The sequence below is a fragment of the Marmota monax genome, unplaced genomic scaffold (genome assembly GCF_021218885.2).
Source record: "Marmota monax isolate L192 unplaced genomic scaffold, Marmota_monax_Labrador192_F-V1.1 WCK01_AAM20220418_F8-fsc00033, whole genome shotgun sequence".
Classification (NCBI taxonomy): Eukaryota; Metazoa; Chordata; class Mammalia; order Rodentia; family Sciuridae; genus Marmota; species Marmota monax.
This window is the reverse complement of record NW_026694282.1, coordinates 3363410-3374831: the sequence shown is the minus strand read 5'-3', so window position 1 is coordinate 3374831 and position 11422 is coordinate 3363410.

Below are 11422 nucleotides of genomic sequence, written 5' to 3'. Positions count from 1 at the left end.
GTTATAAGGCCTTTACTATAATGTTATGTGTTGTATGTATTATATTATGTGTGCACACTTGTGTTTTGTGTTATATGTTTGAATGTACGTATGTCCATATATCATATATGATGAGCGCTCATGATAAAATGGATCCAAATATTTTTTTTCACGTGATTTATATGGTTTAATTTAAATTGGGTAAACAACTGTTGAGGATTGTTTTAATATGTAAACAAAAAAGAAGGTTAACAGATCTGTTTGTTTACTTTCACCTTTCCTTTTCATTATATTTAATAATTCTCTTAAAGATAATGTAAATTGTTAAGAAAATTGTTTTCTTTTAGTGCCTTCTGTAATGTTACATAATTTTTTCTTTAGCCATTATTGCCAGAATTCCTATCTTCATCCCAGTGCTGGTGAAGTCAAAGATAAAACCAATCTACAGCTTCTACAATAGCCATCACTGAACTGCTTGCAGAACTTGCCTGGACACATTGTGAGCTCACCTGTATGCATTGTGAACTATCTGTTGGTACAGCGAATTGTGGTAGTGCTGGAGTATTTTTGCTGATGGTGTCACCGGTGGTACAATTTTTCAAAGGAGCCCTCAATTGGCTTAATGTCATGGCATTTTGCATCCTCCTCTACTAGTGATGGTCTAAAATTTGGGGGCCAACAGAGGTGAGGCAAAGAACCTCACCCCCCCACAGGTGCAAAGGCCTATCCATAAGTATGGCTGTATGCTGGACCGGTAGTCAGTGACGGGTATGATCCAATTGCAGTGGTACCAACCTAAGACAGGAGGCTGACCCCTAGAGGTCAGTTCATCCGATGACGGGTAAGGACCATATGTTGAATTGGACTGCCTAACAGGCACGGTCCCTAAGCCACATGCTTGTTGTTTAAACAGAGAGGGGGAGATGTTGAGAGCCACAGCCAAAGGGGCCCCAGCAAACTTCCAGCTGCCAGCAAACTTCCAGCTGCTGGCTGATGATTGGCTCACAGCGGCCCCAGCAACATCTAGCTGATTGGCTCCTCGGCCCCAGCAACATCTAGCTGATTGGCTCCTCTGCGGTGATGCTCATTGGGCTGTTTCCCTGCCCTTTCAGACCACGGAGCTGCTCATTGGGGGACTTTTTTGGCTCCGCCCACGTGACCCAGCCAATCGGCCTCAAGAGCAGGAGGATGGTGGGAGGTGGAGAGAAGCTTGTGTGGGAGAGAGAGGCTTGTGGAAAGCCGGTGGTGGCAGTTGAGGCTCTGAGGGTTTTTCCTGAGAGGCGGTTTTGTTTGGCGTGTGTGGTTCTAAAAATAAAGTTAGTTTCCTTTGACAAGTGGCTCCTGATTGTGCCCAGCCAGACTGCGGCAACATGGAGATAAATAGAAGAAGAGGAGGGGTTAAAAAGACCAAAGTCAAAGTTATAGTGTTTGTTCTTTTATGTTGTGTTTTTATCTCTGATAGCTTATCTGTCCTGACTTTAGGCATAATTATTACTTTTGGAATATTCTATAAAGTCTTGCTGATTGGTTTTTGTATTTGGTTTGTCCTTAATTCTCTTTGGTACACCCTTAAACCTTGAAGTATGTGCACTACATTCAGCAAACAAAAGTTTCAACCCATGTGACATCAGTTGACCTCAGTGTTTGACCAAGCACTTCCTTGGTTTCAGAGAGCTTGGTTTTGCTCCTATATCTATGATCAGTCACTATTTCTACATTTTCACTGTATTCATTTTTTTATAGTAAAACAGTAAGATGGTAAATAAAATTTACCATCTTAATCATTTTTAAATGTTCAGTTCAGTAGTGTTAATTATATTCATACTATTATACAACCAATCTCTAGGACTCTTTTCCTCTTGCAAATGACAGCTCCGAACCCATTAAACAACAACCCCTTGCTCCCTCTCCTCCAACTGTTGGCATCCAACATTCTGCTTTCTGTCTCTATGAATTTGACTATACTAAGTGCCTCATATAAGTGAAATAATATAGTATTTGTCTTCTTATGACTGGTTTATAAAGATTCATCCATGTTTAAGCATCTATCAAAATTTCTTTCCTTTTTAAGGTTGAAGAATATTCCATTGTGTATAAACATGCCACATTTTATTTATTCATTCATTCATCAGTGGATACAGGGTTCACTTCCCCCTTTTGGCTATTGCAAATAGTGCTGCTATAAACACAAATACACAAATATCTCTCTGAGTCTCTGTTTTCAGTTCTTTGAGATATGATCAGAAGTGCTGGATCATATAATATATCTCGTTTTAATTTTTTAAGGAACTGCCTCTGCTCTAATTTTCTGCTGTTGGAAATACAAGATGGTATAACCACTTTGGAAAACTGTGGCAGTTTCCTGAAAAGTTCACATGTACTTACCATATGATCCAGCCATTCTACTCCCAGGTGAGTGGTATGAAAACATACATGCCTATGAATGTTTAGAACAGCTTTATTCATAAATCAAAAACTGAAAAAAAAAACAAATGTCTCTCAATACTTGGATAAACAAACTGTGGTATATTCATATAATGGAATAATTATTCAGATTTGTAAAGGAATAAAATATTGTTATATGTTACAACATGAATGAATCACAAAATAATTATGCTGAGTGAAAGAAACCAGATTTTTTTAAAAAGTACACATTATTCTGTTTATTAATACTAACAAGAGCAATCCAATTATGATAGAAAGCATATCAATGGTTGGTGCAGAGGCTCAAGGAAGGAGAAGGAGGGATTGCAATGAGGCATGAAGATAGTCATGTTTATTATCTTGATGTGGTGATGGTGTCAGGAGTGTCTACATAACATATGTCAGACCTTAAATTTTATACTTACAGTGCATGTAAGTCTACTTGCATATCCATTGTATCTCAATAAAGCTGCTAAAAAAATGTAGACTCAGTAAATAACAAATATAAAATAATTAAGCATTAAAATGTACTATAAGTGTACATTATTGAGTTGAAACATTTGGTTGAGTAGTATAAATTGAATGTCATTTAAAGTCTTCCTGTTTATAAAAAATCATAACAATAACAATCCCCTTTTATTGGAGTTGGAATGGAGATAGGCTACAAAGCAGAAATAATATCCAAATTACTATCTCCTCAGAAGGAGGACTAGGAGAAATTACATAACCTGCCTAAGGAAAGAAACAGGACTTGAAGCCAGACCCAACTATACTGCATACCAACTGACCCTTCCAGATTCACTTCACACCCTCTCCAGGCTGCCCATGCCTCAGAAGGCTAACAACCTAGAGGACCAAACCAATGAACTAGGTTGACCACTGGCTTCCCTTTGGGTCTGGCCAATGAGGAGCACAAACAGGATATGAGAAAGAGGGAGAAGAGGGAGCCTAGGGTGTGCCCTCTCACCACTTCCTCCTTGGAGTCCCTCTTGAAGGCTATCTTGTCCATCCAGTGATCCTCCATACAAAGCCATCTCCCTGAAGGTTCCCATTGCACTCCCTCCCACACTGTTCAGGCCTGAAGTGCTCACTCGGGTGTTAATAGCCCTGGGGTGCTGTACTGTCTCTTGTGATTTTCTTGTAACCTTCAGACAACTTTGTAAACAGCCCTTTTATTCAGCTTTCCTCCAGTTAGCTGAAGTGAGTATGCCAACTGTTACTTGTCAGGCCCTGACCTGCACCATTATAACAGAAGCTCACCTTTTCCACAGCAGTTTGATGGGGAGGAATTGTTTTGGATCAAAAGGGGCAATATTTTGTCAGAATGGAAAAATATAGGAAAAATGCAGAAAGCTAGTGGGAGGGAAGGGGGTTGGTGGAGTTATCCTGAAGGTGCATTTGCAGAGGAAGCAGTGTTTTTCCTTGGATTAAATGCTTATTTGATGGATGCTTGGTGGCTGCTTAGTGCCATGACTGACTAAAATTCTCTGACTGCAGATTAGTCCACCAATGAACTTCATTTGGTCTCACATCTGATTTTCCATAGTTATAAGCAAGGCCTTAGTGTCAACATTACAGCACTATTACACCATTTATAAAGGAAGTATACACTTAACTCCTGGATACTCATTTGCCATTGAACCTATGACAACTCACTTTTCCCTTCTTATGTCACCTGAATCCATATACCACAAGGAAATTATGATATGTAGCATAATGATGGATTATGAATGGCTGATAAAGTCTCTTCGTTCTCTTGAAATAGGTACTAAATCAACAAAATATTTTATTCAGCACCATTCAGTTCTTCTAGTGACTTTCCCTTTTCTACATTACTTCCATTCATGGAATAATCTCCAATGACAGCAGGAAACACTCAAGGCCTTTTTGGTACAAGGCAAAAACTGTTTTCACCATCATCGGCACCTGCAAGAAAGGCCCTGATACGACTTTTAGAAGCAGGAGAATTTCTATATCTTGTACTTAGAACTTTAATAACCAATATTTGCCTATGCCAAAAAAAATATACACCAACAGGGCTGGGGCTGGGGCTCAGTGGTAGAACACTTGCCTGGCATGTGTGAGGCACTGGGTTCGATTCTTAGCACCACATGTAAATAAATGAATAAAATAAAAGTCCATCAATAACTAAAAAATAATACATATTTAAAACAAAAAATATATACATCAACAGCACACTCTCCTCCATCCTCACCACCCACCACGTGTTTCTGTGAGTAGAAATGTTCTATTCCTTCCCAGTACTCACCCCTTTCACACAGCTTGAGGAAATGCAGAGAGAGGGGCCCTGAGTTTTCCTCACACAGACCTTCCCTTCATGATCTGTTCTCCACCTTCTACCCTCAGGGAACTCTTTCAAACTGAATGTGCATCTGGAAATGTAGACTTATTCTTGTTGGTAAGATTTTTACCCCAAGGGAAAGTGCGGTCACTAACAATGATCTGGCACCCATATATTTTAAGCTCTCCCAAGGTTTCCAACTGTTCAGCATGTTTCTCACCATGAAGCCAAAGTTTCCTTTAGGTAGCTTGAGCTTAAGGAGAAGAAAGAAGATCAAATACCTTTTGTTCCCAATAGGCTAACAGCAACACCCTGGGTTGGCATGCAGAGGCACAGTCAAAAGCCACAACTGTGGTTCTTACACCTATGCCAGGAATTGAAAGCAAACACACACACACACACACACACACACACACACACCCCTCCACTGTGAAGCAGCAGCTGCAGGAATGGCTGGCTCTAGAGATTTGGGATTCAGGTTGTTTCTTATTCATAGACTTATTTATCAGGGTTTTTTTTCCCCCTAATATTTTCTTCATAGAGAGCACATTCTACATTTTTTCCATACTTAAAAGACAGAAAGTGTGTGTGTGTGTGTGTGTGTGTGTCCTACTCAAATCTATTGATCTCTGTGACAATATGATCTGGTCTATAATGTTTGTCTAGTGTCTTTCCTCTAAATTTTGTAGAAATGAGTCCATTGTTTCATTAGTTGGAAAATCTGGATCTGATCTTTGGAAGAAGGATTTGGAACATAATGACTGTGCCTTTTAATGAAAAGATTAACAATGCTTTGGAGCTGAATGGTTCTGTATTTGTTTAAAATGGGCCTTGCATTTTGCTCTTTTGAGGAGAATATACAATACCAAGTCTTGTCCCGGATTTATATACCATGGCAATCCCCTCACTTATGTTCTAAATAAAGGTGGTCTGACTACATGCTTGAAATGAGGAGTGACTCTAGTGTGCTATGACTCTGTTTATAAAAATGAAAGCGAGACGTTTTCTTGGATCTCTGCAAGAAACGACATCCCATGCCGATGCCCCTTTTGTAATCACAACACTAACCACTTCCAGCCCTGGTATTGTGTTGCAGCATTTTGATGATGTTTAGTTTTACACTTATTAAAGAACCATGTCCCGCTTGATTATCCTTGTTCCTGCATTGCTGGCAGGGCGCAGATCATTCTAGTCTACCCAGGATTACACACACTTCCACTGATTTTACTGGCAGAGTGTCCGTGGTGATGCAGTTTGGCCAGGAGTCCTCCGCCGGTCCCTTTCCTAATTTGGTACTACTGTCAGCCTGTCCCTGGCAACACTAGGACACCCCACTCGCTCCCCTGGTTGCTCACCAGGGGAAGGGACATACATAACCCAGTCTTGTTGCTGAGAAAAGGAAGCACATTCATTTATGCTGCTGCTGCACACAGACAAAAAAGGCCAAGACAAACAGTGACACAGCATGCTGAACACTGCTGAAGCATCCAAGACATTCTCCCAGTCTGGGACTCCAGCCCCACAAGACCCAGATTTACAAGAGTGGCTTTCTCCCTCCCTCCCTTTCTCCTCCCTTCCCCTCAACTCCCAAATGTGCCCATTATGAATACGAGCACTTCACAAGGAAGATAGATTAAATCACGAGATTTAAAGAATGAATGGGACTTGAGCACATCTAGTCCAGTGGTTTTCAAATCGCTCTGAAGAGCCCCCAAATGGACCATAGAGCTATTTCCAGCCCCTTTCCTCCCCTTCCATCCTCCTAATCCCCAACTGGGAAAGGACAGAAAAGGGTGAGCTCCACATCTTTCCACCTCTTCCACTAAAGCAGTTTTGCTTTGATCTCTTCCATATATTAAAGTTCTTTAGAAGAGTTCTTCTATAAAAGAATTCTGTACTTAAAAAAAAAAGTTCAGGAACCACAAGGGTGTGGTTCCAAGATGTCAGTCAGTTGGGATCCATGAATATCCAGCTTCACAGTTCATGGCTTTCCCACCACTTCCCTACTCCTCTGGAGAAACTGGATCAAATGTCACACTGTTCTGTTGCTGTAGCATAAGAAGCCATCCTCCCCCTGTATTTTATGACAACCCTTGCTTCACCAAGGGGCCCCCAATGGCGCATTTGTTCTCACCTATTTGGGGAGCATCAGGATATAGTGGCCAGTTTCCCACCTTCAGATATTTGCCCTGGATTACAAGAGGAGGTGCATTTAGAGCTAAATGAGCTGGCCAGTACTAACAGCCAAGGGTCTGTGAATGTGCTCTTAGATGCCTTGATCAACCACCAACACTCGGTGACAGAGGGCACCTCTTCTGGCTCCAACTTTCTCTAAGGCAGAGTCCAAAGGACAGGGTTCTTAGCCACTCCTCCCTGGAGGAGAGCGCCAGCTGGCTGGAATGCACTCCCTCTGTCCCTCTGCATCCCTGCTCTTCCTCCCAGGCTGGGGTTTCTAGGTTACCTACACAGTGGTACAGTTTTCAGTTACCCTTTCAGCCACACTCAGAAAAGAAAGAGCTTTCTTGGCTTGCTCATGAATATTCATAGAGTGCCCTGTTGCTGCCTCAAGTCCCCTCCCAGGTGCAAACACGAAACCTTTGAAAATGATTACAGCCATCATTTGCCTCAGAAGCAGCCCAGGTTTCTCCCACAGGGGGTCCAGGAGACTTCTGTTCAGCAGAAAGTGCTGGCCTGGCTAGATCAGGCTCCAGGGCACAGGGAAGAAAAAGAGTCCCTCCAGCTCCCTTCTGTGCCTGTGAGGGGATTCATTCCAGAGGAGAGTCCTGGAAACGAAATAATGTCATCAAAACTTAACTCTTACCCTCTTCCCAAGGGAACCAGGAAGAATAGTGGAACACAGAACTTTTTCTCCTTGTTCTGCTCTCTAGGGAAGGAAATCCCTGAAAGAAAAATAATAAAATAGAGGGGGCAGGCTGGTTTGAAAAGTGAATCCCAAACCCCAAAGCCAAACCCTCACCATCTGAAACCCAGAGGCACATGTTAGTCCCAAGTGGTAGAAAAAAGGCTAGAGGCTGAGAGGGGCCAAGGGCAGGGTGAAGGAAGGGTGTGGCTTCAGACACCCCCTGAGAAAACCCTGCTGTCTCCCTGCAAAGTCAAGGGGCATTCAGAGATCATCTTTTGTTTGGGAGGGTACAACATATACACTGCCTGAATTATCTAAACAAGGAGTTAGGATGAAGACTTTGGGCTGGGGTTGTGGCTCAGCAATAGAGAGCTCAACTAGCATGTGCTAGGCCCTGGGTTTGATCCTCAGCACCACATAAAAATAAATAAGTAAAATAAAGGTATTGTGTCCAACTACAAATAAAAAATATTTAAAAAAAAGATGAAGACTGCTTTTGAGCTACTGGGGCACCTGGTTTTTGTTTGTTAGTAATGGGGATAGAACCTAGGGCCATGTTACCATGTAGGGGCTATGTCCTCAGTCCTTTATATTTTTATTTTTTAATTTTGAGACAGGATGTCACCAAGCAGGCAAGAGTTATGCTAAATTGTCCAGGCTGGCTTCTAATTTTCAATCCTCCTACTTCAGCCTCCCTAGTCACTGGGATTACAGGCTTGCACCATGGCGCCTGGCTGATCATTTATGAAATCATTTTCCTTCACATTTGAATGGAGCAGGGGTGATTAAAGCTGGACTCAGCTCCTCTCTCTTTGTCCTTGTACCTCTTGCTTTGGAATTTTCTCGCCTTTCTTCTTTGCCATAAATAACCTTCTTACCTTAATGCGCTGTGTTAAGAGCTGCCAAACTGGAGTTTAAGAGGTTTACTGCTCCCCTTACTTTCCATTTGGGGATCTTAAGATGATTCTTCAGATGAAAAGTTATTTTCTTTGTGCTTTCATTTGGACAAAGATGGAGTCTGAGGCTCTGTTAATGGCCCCACAAAGTGGTTGGGCGATGATTGGTTTCCTGGCATCCCCTGGGAAGGGGGGTTCAGAAACTTGTCCTTAATTCTTCTTCAATCAAGTGGCAGGTCAGGTGACAGGGCTGGGAGGCTGTGTTTCCAGCTGCTACCCTGCCATTCATGGCTTGCAGGCATCCATTCCTCCACTACCTGTCCTGCCACTATGAGTCATCACAGTATCACACTCTTAAAGAAAAGTGTATTTCCTAAAGACATGAAATTGATTACAGAGTTCTTGTCTGGTCATTCTTCTCTGAGGCGTTGTGCGTAGTTTCCATTCAAAATGCTCTTTTAGCCTGTCATACTGTCAAATGCTAGGCCCGGGTAAAGACATGTGTTTGCATTTGTGTGTCAGCTCCTGACATTCGTATTTATTTGTACATATGTATTTTGTTTGTTCAAATAAATGTTTCATCAGATGTGGAGTACAGTAGGGAGACAGAGGAGGAGCTGGTACAATTCAAGAGCAAGGAAAATAGTTCTCAATAAGACTTGGAATTCTGACTTCTGGTTAATTGTAAATATGATCTGGAGGAAGAAGTGGCACATCAGGGAACTGAGGTCTGTATTTATCTTTTAATGTTATTGTTGTATTATACAGTTTACTGCATAAATAATTGAAATGATAGTAATAACAATTTAGGGACCATTCAACTGTTGTGCATGCTGTATTTCACTGACATACACTTTTCTGAACTGTGCACAGATCCACAACAATTCCCTGTGTAATGAACGCACGGTGGTAAATTAAAAATGAAAGTTTTTTCAAATGGATACATTTTTTTTTCTTAACTCATCCCATTTAAAAAAATTCAGCATCATTTGTTCATTAAAATATCATCCAACAATCCTAAAAATGAACTTTCCCCCTTTCTATTTACATAGTATTTGTTTTTAAAACTGCAATTTTAATATAGTATTTACTAGGGAAAAAAAAGAAACTCAGAAAATTTAATGATACTAATTAACCCTGAGTGGATATAAATATTTGTGCTTATCTGAATCCTTTGCAATATTTTTAAGGTATAATTGAAAAATATAAAACTAAGAATAGTAGGGTAATAATTTTCACAGGCATAAGGGAGAACAGTGGTCAATGCAAGATTAATATTTTCATAGTCTATGAGGAGAACTTTTCATTATTATTCTTGGTTTAATAAATGAGTCATTCTAATGAAATGAGTTCCTTGAGGGATGCACAATAACTCATTCATCTTTGTGCCTATAGTGTCTGCAGCATAGTAGATGCTCAAGAAACATTTAATAAATGACTTCAGTGGATATGAGTTTGACCTTAAATGTTCCTGTCCTCCATCTCTTTCTTTGAAGGAAAATTGGAAGGGGAGAAAAGAGACTAGAAATAGTTAACATTTATGAAACTCTACCTTATTCCAGGCACTTGAGAAAGATTATAGCACTAAATATTCCTTCCAAATCTGAGATCACTATCCATTCCAGTTTTACACAAGGTAAAAGTGATATTCAGAAAAGGGAAAAGATTTTTAAAATAACACATAATACTTGATATATTACTTGATCAAGTAGAAATTTGAAGCCATTTGTCTGATTCCAGAGTCTGTCGGGTTTTTCCAACTCAATCACTAGTAAATACAAACTTTCTTGATCATGCACCATGTACCAGGCTCTGCTCTAGACACGAGAAATAACTGAATCAAACAGCCTCTGACCTTTCAAAGGTACCTTCTATTGCGGATAGAGAGAGAGTAGGCAAATTCACAGTGCAACCTTGGTCCCCATCTAGTAAAAAAACTAAAGTCATTTGAGTATATCATTGAAATGGAATTAGTCTGTTTTCTAAAACTCAGAAATTGAGAGTTGTAAAAGTAATGTGGGTAAAGTGGGGTGAACTGAGGGACAAATAGCAGTAAATGATTTCAGAGAGGTAGAGAGAGTCAGATCCAAATCATGGAAGGCCTTGCAGGCCATTTTAAGCCCTTTGTTTGCCCTTAGTGTAAGATAGGAAGCAGAGAGATATTCCCCCAGCTGACATTGAATATATATATATATATATATATATATATATATATATATATATATATATATATATATATATATATTCAATATATATATTTTGTATCAGGAATTGAATCCAGGGGTGCTTAACCACTGAACCACATCCCCAGCCCTTTTTAATATTTTATTTAGAGACAAGATCTCGCTAAGTTTCTTAGAGCCTTACTAAGTTTCTAAGGCTGGCTTTGAACTTGAGATCCTCCTGTTTCAACTTCCCAAGCCCCTGGGATTACAGGTGAGCACCACTACACCTGGCCAGATTCATGTTATTTTTGAAGTTTCCTTGTGTGTCAAATGAGAATGACTTTGAGACCCCATTTTGAAAACAGTCCTCAGCTGTAGGAGGCATGAGGCTCCCACTTAGCAAGTATTCAACAAACACCAGGCATTGCTAGCAATTAACAAGTGTGGGAGGGGGAATGCGCAGCTCTGCAACCCAGTGCCGCTAACCAGGGCCACCAGGGTTCAACCTGAGCTCAGGAAACTGTGGGCCTAGGGGGCTGGCAAGACCAGTGGTGACAAAACCAGGCACATATCTTGGTGCTTTAGGCTGTGGGTGAGTTCAGGAGTAAGGAGATGAGGGGACAGAGAAAAAGGGAGAGGGTGTGAAAGACGAGATTTCTAAGGAAGAAGAAATGTCCTCTCAAGAACAAATGTGGGCTCTTTACACATTTAATGAGCTGAGGAAATGTACTCAAGTAAAATGTACTCAAGTCACACTGAAAGGGAGACAGTTTCACATTGGGAAGTTTTAGGT